The following is a 19,252-nucleotide window of genomic DNA, read 5'->3' as shown; positions in this document are numbered from 1 at the left end:
AAATCCCTTGATGAATTCCATGGGCATGATTTCCAATTTCCACTCAAGAGTTGGAATTAGTTGTAATAATCTGCGGGATGTTTGCATTCAACTTTGATTTGTTCACATTATAGGCATCTAACAATATAATTAGCGATTTCCTTATTTATTCCTAGGAAATAATAAAAATTCTTTTACATAAAAACACATTATTCTAATTATTATAGTTATTTCATCAACTCAAGGAAACATCTAATAAAGCATGACCAATTCCTTACACATCTTTCAATATGTTTCCACTTTTCCATAGGGATATGAATATCAATTAACTAAGAATGATTACACACGTACTCATAACTATACAAGGAGTGTTGTTATCCATCTATCACACATTTCTCATGCTTTGAGAAATAAATTGAGCTAATATATTCAAAATACATTGTTGTCGACTAAGAAAGAATAATGCTTGGTTTCTCATATCAATCACGAGCTAAATATTGATCATCATGGTAAAGGCATTCATTAAAAATCGTAGACACGCAAGATCTCATACTAGTCACAAGAACAACATTGAACATCATGATTCATGATTCAAATATGCAACTATAATATAATTATCTATATATATTGAACTAGCTGGCAAGTGGAGGAGGGGCTTCCACTCTCCACCCAACCATAGGCCAGCTACACAATAGTTTTCTTGCAGTCGACCACCTTTGCACTGGATCCATTATTTGAGGAAATATTCATTCAAGGAATTCACACCAAATGCTTGGTTTAACACTCAGAATATGGAGCCCACTATTCAGGTGATTTATCAACTTCCCTCTAATAGTCAGCATTGAGGTGGTTTATCAGTTGTACCTACAACAAGCACCAAGGTATTTTACCTGTTGTTCCTAGCAGTAAACACCCTAGTGTCCCACTCTTTCCTTCGAGTTCATTAACATGGATTCATGAAAGGTTTAAGTGGGGGTATTTCTCAGTCTCTAAAGCTTAAATCCATCATCTAAGTTGGTTATCAATTGTCTTTTCATAGCAAGCACCATAGGGATCTAATGTCCACTTTCCAAGTGGACTTTTTTCTACTTTGAAAGCAACACAATGACCTATAATTCTTTGTCTAGGTGGTTTATCAACTATACAACAAGAACCATAGTGATTTAGTCATACACTGAGACTCAAGAACTAACCACACAGGCTTAAATAACATAATCTAGGGGGCTTACACACAGTTTACTAGGTATTCACCTAAAATTCTCATGGGTATAACTCATACTTAGGGCTCTACATAGTAGCTGAGGCACAACTTTTTATTCTATGATCATCAATGAAATCCCTAAAAAATTGACCAACTAAACAACCAAAAAATTGTTGAACCAACCAACAAGAGCCAACTTAGAGCCAATAGACCATTCCTCCAGAGAGAGCCCACTCCCTCTTTAGTTGTGCGCTTATATGTTTTATGCTAGTGTCCCTTTGTGTATTTGAGAGGTCATTGTCCTATATTGTCGATGCAATAGGGGGAAAAGGGCACCATGTTTTCCTCCATTGCCTTTAATCACATCTTATAAATCAACTATTAGTAAGTAGCTCAACTTGCATCGATGGCTCTCTAACTTTAGCGCTTAAGCTTAAGGTTCATTTCACGACTTTCTAAGCAAGCGAACTCCATCAAATATTGGGATCTAAAAGGTCATCCTCTCCTTCAATCAACAATTAAAATTAAATATTTAAAACACATTATATCATCCAGTCATGGATCATGTTCCCACTTGGACATTACAATCACATTGGAAAAATGTGGGTAAATGCGATGGTTGTCACATTAAATAGGTTGTGATAATATTAGTTATTAATTTTCTTATGTTTTTAGATTATTTTTTCGTTTCCTTTTCTTGCCTCCTAATATTTTGTGTTGTCATAAGTTTAGAGTCACTTTAAAAAGAGGTTGGTATTTCTCTTAGGAGTGATCATGACTAAGGCAATATTGTCAGTTACTTGAACTTCTAACATCATAAATTATCTCTCATCTTCATTGAGGGGTCCTTCCTAGTGACTTATTATTAACCTTTTTCTATGGATATTAGGATCCATATCATAGAACCCTCTAGTAAACATAGACTTTATAAATGGTATATGCATATATCACGCCCAAATCACACAAATATCCAAATAAAAATACTATGACACCACTACGATTTATAAATCATCTAAGATATTTTAATAGATAGTTCATGAAACTATACTTTATTAATCTTTTTGTAATGACTTAATAAATAATAAATAGTCCTAATAAATTATTTGGCGAAAATTATATGATAAAAACAAATAGGCATAATACATGATTTACCCTAATATATCCAAATTCTAATTCTAATTTATTAATTTTAAAATTGGTTACTTAATTTACTATACAATTTCTAAAAAAATTATATTTGTATTATATGAAAATGGCATATGAAACATAAAATTTTAAATAATACTCATGATCCATCTTGACACTTCTTGAATCTCTAAATTTAAGCTTTTGTGATCCATATTATACTTGTTGAGCTATCTTTTCTTGAATTTTTTTTATATTTTGCCTTGTATTACATATAATTTGCATCATAAATCATGAGAAAACCTTAGAGTTGAGACTACATATTTACAATTAAAATATTTGTTAATGGCCAATACTTTCTATCATGCTTTACATTGCAAAGCATGTGGTATGCCAATAAAAATGTTTCATTAAAGTTCAGCGGCTTCACGACGCCCACAGATGAGTCAATTGTCAGCCAAGAAATACAATGGTGGGCTCATCCTTATAATACACATGTCAGAAGGAGTTGTCCTGTAAGCCACAGAGTGAATGAGGGCACCGGCCCTCTGATCTGGCCATGAGACTTCATGGGAAGAGAACAAAAGGAAGTCGATGGGCGATGCCACAATCAAAAGTAGCAGATGAATCAATGAGATGGAAAAATCCATTTGTTCATCGTTTATTTGAAATCAATGAGATGGAAAAATATGTTTTAAGGTTTATGGGAGTACCTCATTTGTGGGTCCACAGAGTTGTAATTTTAATAGGGTTTGTGGGACTACTTAATTTTGGGTCCGTAGAGTTACAGAGTTTTTAGCCATACATATGGTAACCCTTTACATTTCACCAAAAACATTCATTCAAACACCTGAATTAACCAATTCGTTCAAATTTGCTTCTTCTTTTAATTTGAGGTAGCCTCACCCTCTATCTCCTTGGCCTACTCATCTCTCTCAGGAGGATCCTACTGAGCCTCATCATGCTGCTCTTCCTCCTCAAACTCATGTTCATCCTGCTCCTTATATTTTCCACTAGCTTCACCATGCTACGAAGTGTCCACCTCGCCTTCTTCTATTGTGATGTCTCTTGTTACCTCCAGTAGAGTCATCCATTCTTCGGGAAAATTTTGTATTTGAACCGCAAGAACATCTTTGGTTACCATATATGGAAATGCATGTTGTTTCTCCTTTTTATCCCTACGCATATGTATGTATACTATGTAAAAATATTCTTTGAACTTTTCCATAGAGTTATACTGCTCGTATAAGCTTGGCGAGAGTTTGGGATGTTGGTTTACTAGCATGTTTAAATCCATGTTATAAAGTAAAAAAAAAATTGTGGTTTTTTTGTGTCCACGATGCTCTGGTGGTAAACCATAGTGAAACATGGCCCGTTGTTATAGAAATTTTTGGGCACTACAACCCCAATCATAAATGTCCATAAACCAAGGGCTCTTAAGTCCCTAAAATTGTTGTTCCAACCTCTAAAAGAACAAGGTCAACTGATTACATCTTCTCCCAGAAGTTCTCCATGAAAAACTACTCAGAACTGGTCAAAACTGGACCATCTCACCTACTCCATGGTCAAAGTACGCTACATCCCACCTAAATACACACAGTAGGTGTGATGCATCTTGAAAATCCCTTCTATGGGGTGCGATGGGTGAGAGTGGACAAATGGCAAGGTCAATCGGCAAGGTGGAGGATCATGGAATCTTCTAGAAACTTCTCCTGTGACACTTGCCTCTCTGCATTCGCCCAGGGATGAGTAAGAGATCATCAATCTCCATGTGGAATCAAGAACTATAAGAGAGAGGACACTAATCAACTCTCAAAAGCTGACTGACCCCCCTTGCAAACATCTATATATGTATCCCTCATCCCAGAGATCTAGAGGCTGGAATTTTGTATCTTGTAAGGAAGTGCTGTTGGTTTCTTGGTGCAATATCATAGTGTTGCGTGATCTAAGCTTTTCATGAGGTGAAGAAGGGCTTTCTTGCTGAGAGGATGATGTTGGGTCAGAACAATTGGTTGTAATCCTCTTTGCTCTTTCTTGATTATCAATAAATCTATTCAAGTTTTCCTCCACATTCTTGTATGATTGATGTTATGTGCATTTGTGTGGTCAATATATATCTGGTCCTATATTGTTTATGATAATAGATCTATGTTCTTGGATAGTGTTATGCTGCTTTGATTCTACAGGTGCTCTATGAAGCTGGGTAGACAAGGAAGCGAGTAGCAAAGATCTATCAGAAGGGAGAGGAATCGAGTAAGGAACCCAATGCAAGACAGAGGTTGGTCTCCTTATTCCCCTCTTATGTATTTCTCATAAAGGAAAACGAAAGTACTTTTAGTTTGTTTGTTTCTAAGGTAGCTACCAGCCTTAGTGGGACTAGTAGCTCTGCATAGACACTAGTTTTCCCGATTACAAAATGGCGACTTCGCTGGGGAGCGAATAGATTGTTTGTTTATCTACATTTATTTGCTTTATAAACTTACAGACAGAGCCTGAAGTCAATCCAGCTTGCCTTCGAACTGCATTTGCTATGCAAGTGAAAAGTAGATCAATGTTGCTTCAGTCTATCTCCGGGTTTTGTTTATGGACTGAACAATTTATTTCCAAGCTCTCTAATTGCCCTTGTGGTTGCTCTAGTAACCTCTTTAGATCTACCCATGTGATTGATTTACTGATTATGACTTGCTCGGCCTAAATCCCTGAACTGAGCTGCAAACTGTGACCCGGAACCCAGTTAAACTCTCGTCCCTGGTCCAACGCACTGTCTCTTCTATGAATTCCAGATGCATCGCACTTCCTGAGTGTAGTAGGTGTGCTGCATCTCTAGTTCACTGTGTTACAGGTGCGCTGATCAGACAAGGCCTTTCCTGCTCCTAGATTTGGTTTCTGTGTTCACTCTTTTCAGCTCTATTCAAGAGTTTTGCTGCCTGTAGTTAGTACACCTCTGTTGAAACCCCCTTCCTTGCCATTATTCCGCCTCCATTATGCAAAGGACTGTAAATGTTTTTATGTATTTTGAGCCATTTTCAGTTCTCTTTTACAAAGAAGTAGCGTAATCGTACTGTCGTTTCTTGATTTGAAAGTGTCGCAAGTGTCGTTTTCAGTCATAAAACAGAATCTGATTGTTCTTGATAGTCGATTACACTGTTACTCTTGTATTTGATTTGAATTAGTAGTTTTTCAAGTGTCGAAAGCAAGTTTTCATTTCCAAATTGCAAAGTGTCGTCATTGTCCTCATTTTGTCTTGAAAAGAAACTTGTTAGTAACGTCGCTTTGAAAAATAATTCAGATTTGTGCTTAGCTTTCTTTTTATCATTCACACATTAAGAAGGCTGAAAACAAATACATGCACGTGCATTTGCATTTAGAATGTTTGTTGGTTTGATTTAGGACAATGCATATAGTGTGTGCTCTCTGCTCTATGTTGAAAGAACGCCATCACTCTTTCCTTAGTAGCTAGGATTTTCATTACAAAAAGAAGATTAAACAACTGTTTATCATCTTAGATTGCATTTTAGGAATTGTACATCTACATCACGCAATGAACCTGAAAGGAAAATTTCTTAAGCAAGATCAACTGTAAAATAAATTTAATGAATCTAAAAACACTTTGGAACCTAACGCACAACATCTAGAAGTCTAGGCTAGAGACATATTCCGGCGTCATAAAGCCTGGTAACTGTTGCTTTCATTGTTGGTTGGGTGATTCCTCCACCTTGAGATGGTAAGTGCCAGTACGGACTTGTGCTCCCATGCACCATTGAGTATATATTGGGAGACCACAATAGGCTTTATCCTTTATCCATAGGAAGCCGTGTCTGCTGCCCTATCGATCGCAATGCACTAAACACAACATTCAGGAAGATTGACTGTCGTGCCGTAAAAAGTATTCTGCAGTTTTGCGATTGGTTTGGTAATCCCTCTGTCTAGATTTCTAGAGCAGTCTCTTCCGTTCCTTTTCAGACTCCTTAAAGTAAAAGGTCCATCTGACCACTTGTCACTTCAGGCTCATTAAAAATCGAAGGCTACTAGAGTCATCTTTTGTTTTTTCTCGACTCTTAAAAATTGAGAAAACAAGTTGTGTCAAAGTGTCTAAAATTTATTTTAATCGGAATAAATATCACCTTTCCTACGTTGGTCTTAAGTTGAGAAAAATGGAACCCACCAACCAAGGAGCTCCCCTTGGGGGAAATCCTAGTCCCTTCTCCTCTTGGGGATATGTTGGTGTACCCCATATGGCCACATTGTCACTTCCAAGATTGACAATTGGCTTGCCCGTATGGCTCTTCTCAACTTCTGTTGTTCAGAACCTAGTGATTCCTGAACAATTGAGTCAGAAACTAAATGATACCAAAGATACCCCCCAATCCTCTACTTCATCCAATTCTTCCTCTCCTCCTTCCTCTTCACTTGATGAAGTTGGTAAAGCCAAAAATAATGTAACCGAGAAGAAGAAGGAGAAGAAGAAGAAAGAGAGGAAGAAGAAGGAGCCAAAGACAAAAAGGGGCAACTAGGCATCATCTAGCGAAAACCCACACACTACACCATCCAGGCCTAAATCGCCATGTGTCATTTGCAAAGGAGACCACTATCATCGAGATTGTCCTTGCATCCCTCGGATCTTAAGGGACCGTTCGTTTGCACAATCCGGTGTCATCAACCTCTGATGGTCATGTTGAAAGTACACCATCAACCCTGGACAAAAAGGAAGATGTAAATTTCCTTGTAAATTGTGTGAAAGCGATCACGCCGTCCACTGTTGTCCCTTCTTAGACGAGGCTAAAAGAGTTTTGGACGACCGTCTGGTTTCATCGTTACGGCTTCATCCTGGATATAAGAAGCTCTTGCCGAGTCCGTCACTAGTTGGAAAACCGGCTGACACACCCTTGTGGTCGGCCGAAGCGTCTATCATGGAAGATAAACCATCTGAATCCACACCAGACAAAAGTCAAAAGGTTAAGGTGGCAGTTGACCCGGTCTTGCCTTCAGAGGATCCATCTTCAGATGATACAGTCATCGAGGAGAACAAGGATGACATCATCCAAATTCTTTTGGTAAGCACAGATTCCAATGAACATGGGGGCGATCTACCCATTCCTTTACCGTAGGAAGGAAGTTTGTCAGATTCGTATCCGGCCGTCTATTCGGTCCCACCTCTAAGCAACCTGGTTGTTTCCTTTGATTGGAATCTACTAGGCAGACCCTGTTTACCGGCTAGTGTACCATTTCGAATCATTGCTCAAATATATAGAATGGTCATGGCCGGTACCATCATAGATGAAGGGGCTTCTATGAGTATCCTTTCCTCAACAGCTTGGAAAGCGCTTGGTTCACCATCGCTTTTGCCTGAGATGAGAAATCTAATAGGCTTTGACAAAGGAACCAGTTGACCGTTAGGGATCCTTCCCGATGTGCCGATAACGTTGAGAAGGAAAATCGTTCACATGAACGTAATGGTAGTCCAAGGACCCCTGGATTATAATCTACTCCTTGGACGAGACTATATTTATTGCATGGGAGCCATTGTCTCCTCACTCTTTAGAGTAATGTGTTTTCCACATGAAGGAAGAGTGGTCAAGCTCGTAGACCAGCTTTCATTCCCCGGTTCACACATAGCAAATAGTCATATACCAACCCTGAATGGTCTTTTCACGCAAGGAATGTCTCATCAATCCCCAGTCCGTCCTCCTGATGAGCGCGAGTGATTCAGAGGATATGACTGAATCCCACGGGGCATGTACCCTAGCCTATTTCGATAGGAGAACTTTGAGTATAGGATAGGTTTCCGTGGAGGATATATGACTGGCTGACACACCTGTCCATTTTGGAAAATGGGATTAGACCGGAATAAGATACTTCTATGAAGGTAGGCCTTTCCCAATAGAACAAATGTTTTGTCTGCAAATTAACGGGTAACCTGGAAAAGGTATGCCTTTCCTGATAAAACAAGTGTTTTGTCTACAAATTGAGGGGTAACCTGGAAACTCTACTTCGCTATACCTGGGGGCATGCAAACCTTTTGGCGTGTAAGCGAAAAGCGACCATTTATTTTCTTAAATTTATAGGTCCTCTAACCCTTTAAACTCATAGGATTGGTCGTTTCCTAACTTGCATAAAGAAAGGATGCAGGGCAAATCTTTGAAATAATGCTGTTTTTATATGAGACATCTTATTATACCACTGGATCGAGTAGTTTTAACGCGGAATTCAAGCTCGTTAAAAAATAAACATAAGCAATGAGCAAATGTTCCCCCAGAGTTTAAGCTCATTAAAAAATGAACCATTCTCCGGTAAATAACCATTGTGAATGTATTACCATCAGCCTTTGAAGCCTTGGTCATGTTCTCATCATCACCTCCACTTTGTTTTGGCCGATCATTCACCTCCATTTGATTGTTTACCCTTTTGAGGAACAGCTGCGAAGAGTGATCCTGTTAGCCATCCTTGTGACACTGCTGTGATTGGAAAATTCCAAACCTTACCTGGAATCAGCTGCTACCCATATTTATCACTCGTTCCTCAAAAAACGAGTCTCCTTTAAGCTCTTTTCAACTGACTCGTAAAATATGAAAAGATTTCCGAGCCATTGGCCTCTCCAGCTCGTTAAAGGGACCGGAAGTGCTATCCCTCCTTTATATTTTAATCTTTTTGGACTTGAGGGATTATTACACAAAAAGATTGAGCGCTTGCTTTGTTCGGCTCGTTAAAAGTACCGAAAATTCATCCCTTTTGTATTATTTTATACTTTTTCGGACTCAAGGGATTATATGACGAAAAAGGATTATTGGAGTTTTCTTTACATCCCTTTTTTAGACTCTCTAAAATTGAAAAAGACCGAGTTATCATTGTCGTTAAACTCGTTAAAACTAAATAGAGACAAACTTGTCCGTACAGACAAGAACGAGTTTCACTATCACTAGGCTCGTTAAAACATAGCGATGGGTTTGTCTGAAGGGAAAATTATAGAACAAGCATATATTATCCTCCTCAAGCTTGACAAAAATAAAGAGGTACTGGTCAGCAATGACAGGGGAAAAATTGGGAAGAAAACTTGAAGAAACTTTATCGGTAGCAAGTCGCTCTTGAACATGACACTTTCACTCCGCATCTGAGTTGGGTTGGGTTGTTCCATTCAATGGTCACATCACCATGGTTCCATCACACCATCCATATTTGGGGTTAATGCTACTGATACATCATGTCAGTGTTGCCTATATGTTCAAGAGAAGTCGCTCAGAGAATTCAGTTGTGTCTCACCCACTGCAATACATTCACGCTCCATTTTTTCATGACCGCCACCCTGAACCTTATATCACCAGATCGTTTTCACCTCCATTAAAATCATTTTCTCCATTCTGTGTCATTGATGTGGTATTCACTAAGGCCCTCCTTTGACGGATCGCTTCTTGTTAACATCAGCTCATTATCCAAGAAGTCGATCTAGGAACAACCCTTTCAGTACTTTGAAGCTTGCATGCCTCAATGGCAAGTTTCTCACTTCCGACGATAGGTTTACATCAATGGCCTTCGATTGAAAGATTTTGCATGGTGTTCGACGCCAAGTCCCTTGTTCACACCAGGTGAATTGTACTGTAGTACCTTGAGGTTCATCATCATTATCGGTGATTCCTCTCGCGTCTGTTAACAACTTACATCATTGGCTGGTAATCAGGTGATGTCTTTCCATGTTCGAATCCAGAACATCTCTCACATGGATTGACTTTTACTTTGAGTGAAGATCGAACGAGATTGAAGACCCCGGATCCAGTTTCATCCATGCGGGCTGCGATATATATTCAGGAAAATAAGGACATCAAATGTACATCAGTGCTGCACAGATAATCATCCAATCTAAGGGATGATGGCTCTACCAGAATCATCAGTCTACACTCAGACGATTGTCTATCTTATGTACATGAAAATGAATTTATAAAGTTGAGCATGGGAATGCCCGCCTCAGCTAGATCAAGAAAATATTATGAAGATAATGTATTGTATTGTATCTTATTACAGGTCACCTTCTAGCTTGAAATAACTTCAGATCCTCATGATAAAGCATTTCACCCAACATCAATAGATTAATGACCTCATGCTTTAGGGGGCAACTGTTATAGACATTTTTGGGCACTACAACCCCAATCATAAATGTCCATAAACCAAGGGCTCTTAAGTCCCTAAAAGTGTTGTTCTAACCTCTAAAAGAATAAGGTCAACTGATTAAATCTTCTCCCAGAAGTTCTCCATGAAAAATTGCTTAGAACTGGTCAAAACTGGACCATCTCACCTGCTCCATGGTCAAAGTGCGCTGCATCCCACCTAAACACACACAGTAGGTGCGATGCATCTTGAAAAGCCCTTCTATGGGGTGCGATGGGTGAGAGTGGACAAATGGCAAGGTCAATCTGCAAGGTGGAGGATCATGGAATCTTCTAGAAACTTCTCATTTGACACTTGCCTCTCTGCATTCGCCGAGGGATGAGTAAGAGATCATCAATATCCAAGTGGAATCAAGAACTATTAGGGAGAAGATAGTAATCAACTCTCAAAAGCTAACTCACCCCCCTTGCAAACATCTATATATGGATCCCTCATCCCAGAGTTCCAGAGGCTAGAATTTTGTATCTTGTAAGGAAGTGCTGCTGGTTTCTTGGTGCAATATCATAGTGTTGGGTGATCTAAGCTTTTCATGAGGTGAAGAAGGGCTTTCTTGCTGAGAGGATGATGCTGGGTCAGAACAATTGGTTGTAATCCTCTTTGCTCTTTCTTGATTATCAATAAAGCTATTCAAGTTTTCCTCCACATTCTTGTATGGTTGATGTTATGTGCATTTGTGTGGTCAATATATATATAGTCCTATATTGTTTATGATAATAGATCTATGTTCTTGGATAGTGTTATGCTGCTTTGATTCTACAGGTGCTCTGTGAAGCTGGGTAGACAAGGAAGCGAGTAGCAAAGATCTATCAGAAGGGAGAGGAATCGAGCAAGGAACCAAACACAATACAGAGGTTGGTCTCCTTATTCCCCTCTTATCTATTTCTCATAAAGGAAAATGAAAGTAGTTTTAGTTTGTTTGTTTCTAAGGTAGCTACCAGCCTTAGTGGGACTAGCAGCTCTGCATAGACACTAGTTTTCTTGATAACACTCATGGCTTCACATGTATCTGTAGGCACTTGATGGAATTGTGACTCTAGTTCTCTCCATGCCAACATAGCAATAATTAAGATAAACTAGGCATAGTGGAAAGCATATCTTTATCCTTGACCTCGCAAAAATCATCCAAGAACAACTTTCTTAGGTATCTGGCCTAGTCATACTAAACCCCATTGGCATATTGCACCGCTAATGACACCAGTGACGCAGGAACTTCGTTTGTGTGACTTTTCCTCATAATCTATCCAGCCAATACGTGCATCAAGAAGTGAACTTCTTGGTAATTGATTGAATTTATATCATAACCCCTCTTTCCATTCACCAAAATGAACTTTTTCTTCATACTTTCTGTTAATGCATGGTCTTGATCCTTTCCAACAAACTCCTTTGTGTGATTCTCCCCTTGGTATGGGAATATTGTGATCCTCTAGATCAGCATAGGGTCTATGGGGATCTTATTCCCCAACCATAAATTTCTATCATGTACTAGCACGAGCAACTACCTCACACATGTTGTTCTCCCCACACTTCTGCTGAAGTGCAACACATTCAACATATTTATCAATCCCTGACTGCACCAAACCATTAACCTGTTGTTCTGGCTCTAACCTTGTCACTCCACTGTTCGGGTAGTGCACCTATTTCAAATATCAATCTGGTACAAAATGAAGGTACTTCTTCTTGTCGTTAAATCATAATCCATGAACTTGAGCTGCAAAAATTTTCCTAAAACTTCTCCTTTATAGGGTATTTCTTCTGGAAACAAAGGTGTAAATGTGCTATACTTCACATCTTTTCATTCTTTCACGGATTTAGAATTTGTTGTCCTCGGCGAGATATATGGTGGTAGGGTTAATAAAAATATTGCGCTACCTTTCTCTACCTATATCTCCTCCACTTCTTCTTCACTGTCTTTTACTGGTTGAGGCTTTTGCTAAGGTTTAGTGGGTTTCTTATCATGTTTGTTCTTACTTCTAACTTCCTTTGTCAGATTCTTTCTCGGCGATCTCCTTTGTTTCTGCATGACGGTGTTGTAGTTGAGGCTACTGTGGGTGTTGCTAAAGTGGGTTTTTGAGCTGATGCTGCAGGCATACTAGTGGTTGCTTTAGAGGCTACTTCAATGACTCCTTTTATGCCTCTTTTGTCGAATATATGCACAAATTCTTTAGTTTACATGACGTTCATCCAGAAATTCTTTTCAATTTTTTCTCGCTATCAACACTCAAGCTCTTGATTTAGTAAAGTTCTTAATCTGGGTGGGATGTAGCTTATTTATAAAAATTATGAAATTCGAACCCCATCATTAGATTTTATTTTGTCCAAATTACGTTTATATTTTCTCATTAATTACAAATATATCCTTAGATATTGTTAATATGTCCTCATAAATTCAACTTTCCGCATATTTTTCCCTTTTAACAGTAATATTTCTATTTTCCAATGGACTTCAACACATTCCTCACTATCGCGCACATCACGTCTTCTTTCATAGCTCCTGAAAGCACTGACATACTATGTCGAAGCTCTCTACATCATAGTTTATAGTCCAGTGCCCACTTTCAACTGTAGGTGGCACTAAGATTTTTCTCCTTTCTTCCTCAGGGCGAAGCTATAGGGGCAAGGCTATCCCTGTACGATTTCAACCTATTACCATTTACTCTTTATTGAATCAACTCTCCATTTAACTTTGATAACTGAACTGCACCTCCATCAATAATATACTTGATAACATATGGGCTTAACCAATGCATTTTCAATCTTCCTGGGAACTTCACAAACTTACTATCATAGAGGGGACCAAGGTCTCCTACCTAAAACATAATTTTCTTAATATTCCTATCATGCCATGCCTTTCCTATTTCTTTTTCTATATGCTGATGGAATCTTGCTATAAATTTCTCTTCTTCTAAGGCATTCAAATCCGGCATTATTCTGTACATTATGTCAGGGTTTTTCATATTAGTAAAATATGCAATCCTTGGGATAGCGATAATGTATTCCATGGGCATCACAACTTCTTTCCCCGTAAACCAACCTAACGATTGTTTGACCTGCCAACTTCTTGCAATAGTCTATAATCCCATAATACTGGTGGAATTCTAAGGTCCCAATCATATCTGTTTACATTGCATACCTTAGTTAGTGCATTCTCCAAAATATTGTTAAATTCTTCCATAGTTCCGTTGGCCCAAGGATTATAAGGAGTATGTTTTTGGTGATAAACTTGAAATTCCTTAATCAATGCTTCAATAGTCTTGTTTAGGAAATGTGAACTTTGGTAATTAATTCATCGGGATCTTTTTATACCCAGATCTATATAGTATGTGTTCAAAAATGAATTTTGCATTAGTCTTTACACTACAGTCCCTTACTAGTTGTACTTCATCCCATCTTGTCAAATAATCAGTTGCAGTAATTATGCACCTCATACCAACCCTCGTTCCAAGTGGATTGATAGGTATAACAAAATCAATAACCCGTTTATCAAAAGTGTACAATGTAACCTATGGTACCAGTGACATCTCATCTCTTCTCGAAGCTTTTTCTGTTCTTTGACACACATCACAAGCTATACAATACTCCTTTGCATCTCTATGTAGTGTAGGCCACCACAATCTTGCTCTCAAAATATTTTTCCGTAGTAGCCTTTCCTGCATCATGTCCGCTGGTTGCACCCTCATGAGCCTCTGTTAGAATGATTTTCCTTTCATCTTCAGGAACATACCTGTAGAGTATCCCATCTAGTCTCGTCTTATATAAGTGTCCTGCTATCAATGAAGAATCAATTGTCTTCACCACTAATTCTTTCTTATGTTTCATAGTATATTCTAAATGAGCCATTTCTATGTTAAAAAACTTAATAATGTCTATAAAATGATCATCTGTGATTTTGATTGCAAATAGTTACACATCATGGAGATTATCCTCTATGCTGGTTGGTTCTTCACTTGTTGCCAACCTTGACAAATGGTTAGGTCCTGCATTCAGCCTTCCCAGTTTAATTATAATTTCAAAGTTGTATTATTGGAACAACAATAACCATATGCAAATCTTCCCTCCTAAAACAGGGTTATTAAGAAAATACTTTAATGCAAAATGATTTGTAAACATCTTGAATTGTGATCCCAACAAATAATATTTAAACTTCTACAAGGAATATACCATTACCAATCATTCCCTTATTGTAGTTGTGTAATTCTTCTCTACTTTAGATAGTTTCATACTTGTAAAAGTTATAGGATGATCAACTTCTTGTGCACTAGGCTGTCCTACTACCACTCCTAAAGCTATAAAAGAAGCATCCACATGTACATGAAATTCCTTATTACAATTAGGGAATACTAGTATAGGAGCATCTACCATCTTTTCCTTCAATATGTCAAGGCTCTCCTAACATTCTTCATTCCATTGAAAAGTGACATATTATTTCAACAATTTTTCCATACGCACAGTGACCTGAGAATATCCATTGATAAACTTCCATAATAACCTATATGTCCCAATGTAGTGTGAAGTTGTCTTACTTTCATCAGTGGAGGTAAGTTCACAATGATTGAAATTTTCGCATGATCCACCATTAATCCTTTCTTGTAAACAATATGTCCAAGGAATATACTAGAAGGTACATAGAATATGCACTTCTTCAGGTTCAAGTAGATTTGATATTGTCTACATGTATCAATCCTAAGCCTTAAACTTCTAGTATGTTTTCTTAACAACCCAAACATTTTCCAATCCTCAAAGTATACCTCTAGAAATGTGTGAACATATTCTTTGAAAGTTGTGACCACCACTCTTGAAAATATAGCAGGGGAATTGTTTAGTCCAAAAGGCATCACTGTGTATTGGTATGAACCTCATTTAGTATCAAAGGTGGTCTTATATCAATCTTCAAGTGCAATTATAATATGATGATATCCTAAAAATCCATATGTACATGAATAAACTTCCTTACCACCTACAATGTCTAATACTTCATTTGTGAAAGGGGTAGGGAAACGATCGTGTAAGAATGTATCATTTAAATTCCCCAAATCAACAAAGATCCTAATTTCTCCTTTTTTTTCTTTTCATGTACCACCATATGACTTACCCATTCTGATTCTTCCACAGGTTCAATAGCTCCTACTGCTATCATCTTATCCAACTCAACTTTTACTTTCTCCTTATACTACAGATTCAATCTGTAAGGTCTTTGATTGACTGGCTTCACATCAGGCTTAAGGGGGATCTTCATAACCCCTAAATCTCCTACTATATCCTTCATTTTTGAAAACTTAGTGGGAAAAATCTTCTTATATTCATGAAGCAATTATGTCACTTTGCTGACTCTTTCTTCATCCCAATAATATCCTATAGTTGCAAACTTTGGTTCCTCTTATGATCCTATATTTACCTTCTTTGTCTTTACTATATTTTTTATATCATGTATTTCTGGTTTAGGTCCATTGAATTTGCGTTGTACTTCTGATTCTCCTAGGTCAATGTTGCGAGGATCTTATTCTTCTTCAACAATAAGGTTGTTGAATTCTAGTGCATGTCCTATCTGCGCAACCCATTGAAGTCGATGCCAAGTCCTTGGAGCTGAATTCTCAAAGATATTCTTCTTAACTATATGAAGGGATGAATCTATATATGGATAGTTACCTTCAAATCTAAATGTCAATGTAAACCAATCAACCATCTCTTCCCAACTCATAGTACCATGTCAAAGCTCTATTTCGATGTACGAATTCTGAGGAATTATCTCCAATGTATGAATGAACCCATGTATCCATTCTTATCGTGAAATCACATTCCATGTTGTAGTACATAACCAGATATACTCCCTGGGATTTGTTTCACCATCATATTTCAACTCCATTTATGTGTTTATCTTAGAAAATTGTATCCACATCAATCTTCAACATTCCTGCCAATCTCCTCTATTCTTCTTATGTGTACGCCACCATCTAGCAGGAGTATCTTTTAGGGCTATATCCAAAGCTAACAATATTTTACTTTATGTAAATTGTTCCTCATAATCATCAATAAAAACATTCATATCACCCAAGCCATCAAAAGAAGGTAGGCTACATACCTCAGATGTCATGTGGTGAACTAATTTAGTAACTCTTGGACAAAGCCTTTAAGATATTTCGTGTAGGTTTTTCTACCAATTCTCCAATAATCATTTTGAGTTTGATGCACAAGAACTATAATGCTCCCATGTTAACTCGCCCTTTGCAGTAGGGTTCACAAAATTCTATTCCTTTGTTGTCAATTAATAAATATTATCTATATCAGTTGTGCAGTATTATTCTCTAATTGGCTCTGTATACCACGCTCCTTCTAAATGATCCAAGGGAACAATTACCTTCATATTATTCCCTTTCAATATAATTTATCTCTTATTTAGATTAATTATAGCCATTTTACCAAATGGCCAATCAAGTCCAAGAAATGTAGGATAGGGGTTATTGTCATCGACAATTTCTATTACTTCAAAGTCAATTGTAGTGCGAACTCCTACAATGTCTACTGTTACACCTGATAGTCTTCCTAAGGGGAAGATCTTCTGCTTGTTTCCCACCATAGGTAAATAGGTGACCACTATAACTTCGACTTACCCATTAACTCCCATGTCTGCTTCGTCACAACATTAGCCTCATATGCCATATCTAAAATAACGTGATCCATCTCGTAGTACCCTATCTGTGCACAAAGCCTTATTTCTCTTCATGTTCTCTTATGATAATGAAAATTCTTAACTGCATGCAACTCACTTCACGGTATTTATTTAGATGCACATGAATCTATGAATTCCTTAAGTGCTTCTACAACCTTTTGATCTCTTAATAACTACATACAAGTTTACAGAAAAAACTTTAAATTGCCTTCTCAGTTTTCTGACTCTTTATCTTGTGTCAAATCTTGTTTCTGTATCGAAGTTGATGCTACGTCGCAGTTATTTTTCTGTTTCGACAATGCAGTAGATGTGCAATATCAAACATCCATAAAGGTTCGCTTGTCTTCCATAAACACCTATTTTTCAAATTCCTATTTTTCATTCACTTTGTCATCATCGGTTGCAACTCCACTTCTTGTAATAATATTGATTCGGGGAGCAGCAGTGCTTTCTTTGGCAGTCATCATTTGGATATTTTGTGTCATTTGTTGATTTCTCTTTTCTTGAATTTTTTCCATGAGTTCAAGACATTCTTCAAGTACATGCTCAAAGTCTTTACAATACTTACATGTCACAGTGGGAATCTAACAATCCCTTATGAAGTGCCCTGGCTGGCCGCAATTATAGCAAATAATATGTCCATGTCCTCGACCAAATCCGCCACCTGAACCTCTTCCTTGATAACCACCTCGACTATTGTGTTGTTCATTGTCATCATGTCCATGTTCTTCTTCTTGTACTTTATAAGTGTCAGCACCATGCTCCATCATTAATTCATAAGCTCGAGAATTGTTTTCATCATGTCCTACTGATTTACAGAAATTGAAATACATGTTCCTAAGAATTTGAAAATATTTTTGTAACAAATAAAAATCTTCTAAGTAATGTTCACCCCTAGTTTTTCATATCTCGCACCATAGGTTGGATCCTTCATTTAAAGGATTTAGTGCTCCACTAGCCATGTAATTTCTAAAGAGAGGGCATTGTTCTTTAGAGTGGCCTTTTAATCCTCACTTAGTACACCACAATTCATCTCTAGCTTCTTTCCTTTTCTTCATATCTTGTAACTGCAGAGTCAGTTATTCCAACTGACTTTGAATCTATTGCATACTTGTATTCGTATCTCCTATAGTCAAATCTTCTAATTTCATTGCCATCTCTAGAGCTTTGGCTTGAGTTTCTATCTTCTCTTGTGTCAAAGGCAATATGATATGTGGTAGCAATGCAGCTATGAACCATTCCTTATGTTGTATCGGACCTATGTCAAAGCTTACTTGATCCAATAATACCTTTAATCTCTAGTCAAATTCCCAAATAGAATTAGTAGGCCTTTATTTTATTTCTTTTAACTTTGTGATACACTATGACTCAGACTTTGACTTCTTAAATTATTTTACCAGCTCTATTTTAATATCTGTGACTGACTTGATCTAACTTCTTGAATACTTCATGTACAATGTCAATTCTCTATCCTGGAATATCATGACAAGTTGCTCCTTTATATTTTCATCATGGACCTCCTTTGTTGTCCATACTACTTCGCACAAAAACTAGAATTATTTTAGATTTTCCAATCTAGTTCCTTTAAATATATGTAGCTTAGTATCATCGACCATAAATGTTCTCAGAGGAGGACGTGAAGGGGAAGGCGGATTCATAAGGGGAAGAGGATAGGGGGTAGGGGGAAGGGGAAAACCAAAAGCACCCTGATTATTACTCGATTCTAGCTGCAGTGAAATTTTAGGTTGGAAGGGTAAATGTTGCATAGTTACTTCAGAGTTTCCACGAAGGCTTTCTCCACTTTCATATTCACTCAAAAGAGGGCTATAGTCAATTTCTACGAAAGTCTTCAGATCTTGGCCACAAGTACCCTTTCTAGTATCTATTCTATATCCTTTTCCACTTCGTGTTGTTCTAGTCTCTTATTTCAATATTCTCTCAAACATAAGTAAACTAATTGTCTCATTGCATTTGTAAAACTCCCTTTTCACCCAATAGAATATTAATCCATAGTTTCAGAGACCTCAAATACATACCTCATGGTCCTTCGAAAAATTGTCGTTCTGCTTCGCTATAGAACATAGTCAAGTCTACCATGAACTCATTAATGAATCCTCCCAAAGATG

The sequence above is a fragment of the Pinus tabuliformis genome, chromosome 1_2 (assembly GCF_031772625.1).
Source record: "Pinus tabuliformis cultivar Carrire ecotype Pingquan chromosome 1_2, CPIR1, whole genome shotgun sequence".
Taxonomy (NCBI): domain Eukaryota; kingdom Viridiplantae; phylum Streptophyta; class Pinopsida; order Pinales; family Pinaceae; genus Pinus; species Pinus tabuliformis.
The sequence above is the reverse complement of the archived record's forward strand: the minus strand, read 5'-3'. Positions refer to the sequence as shown.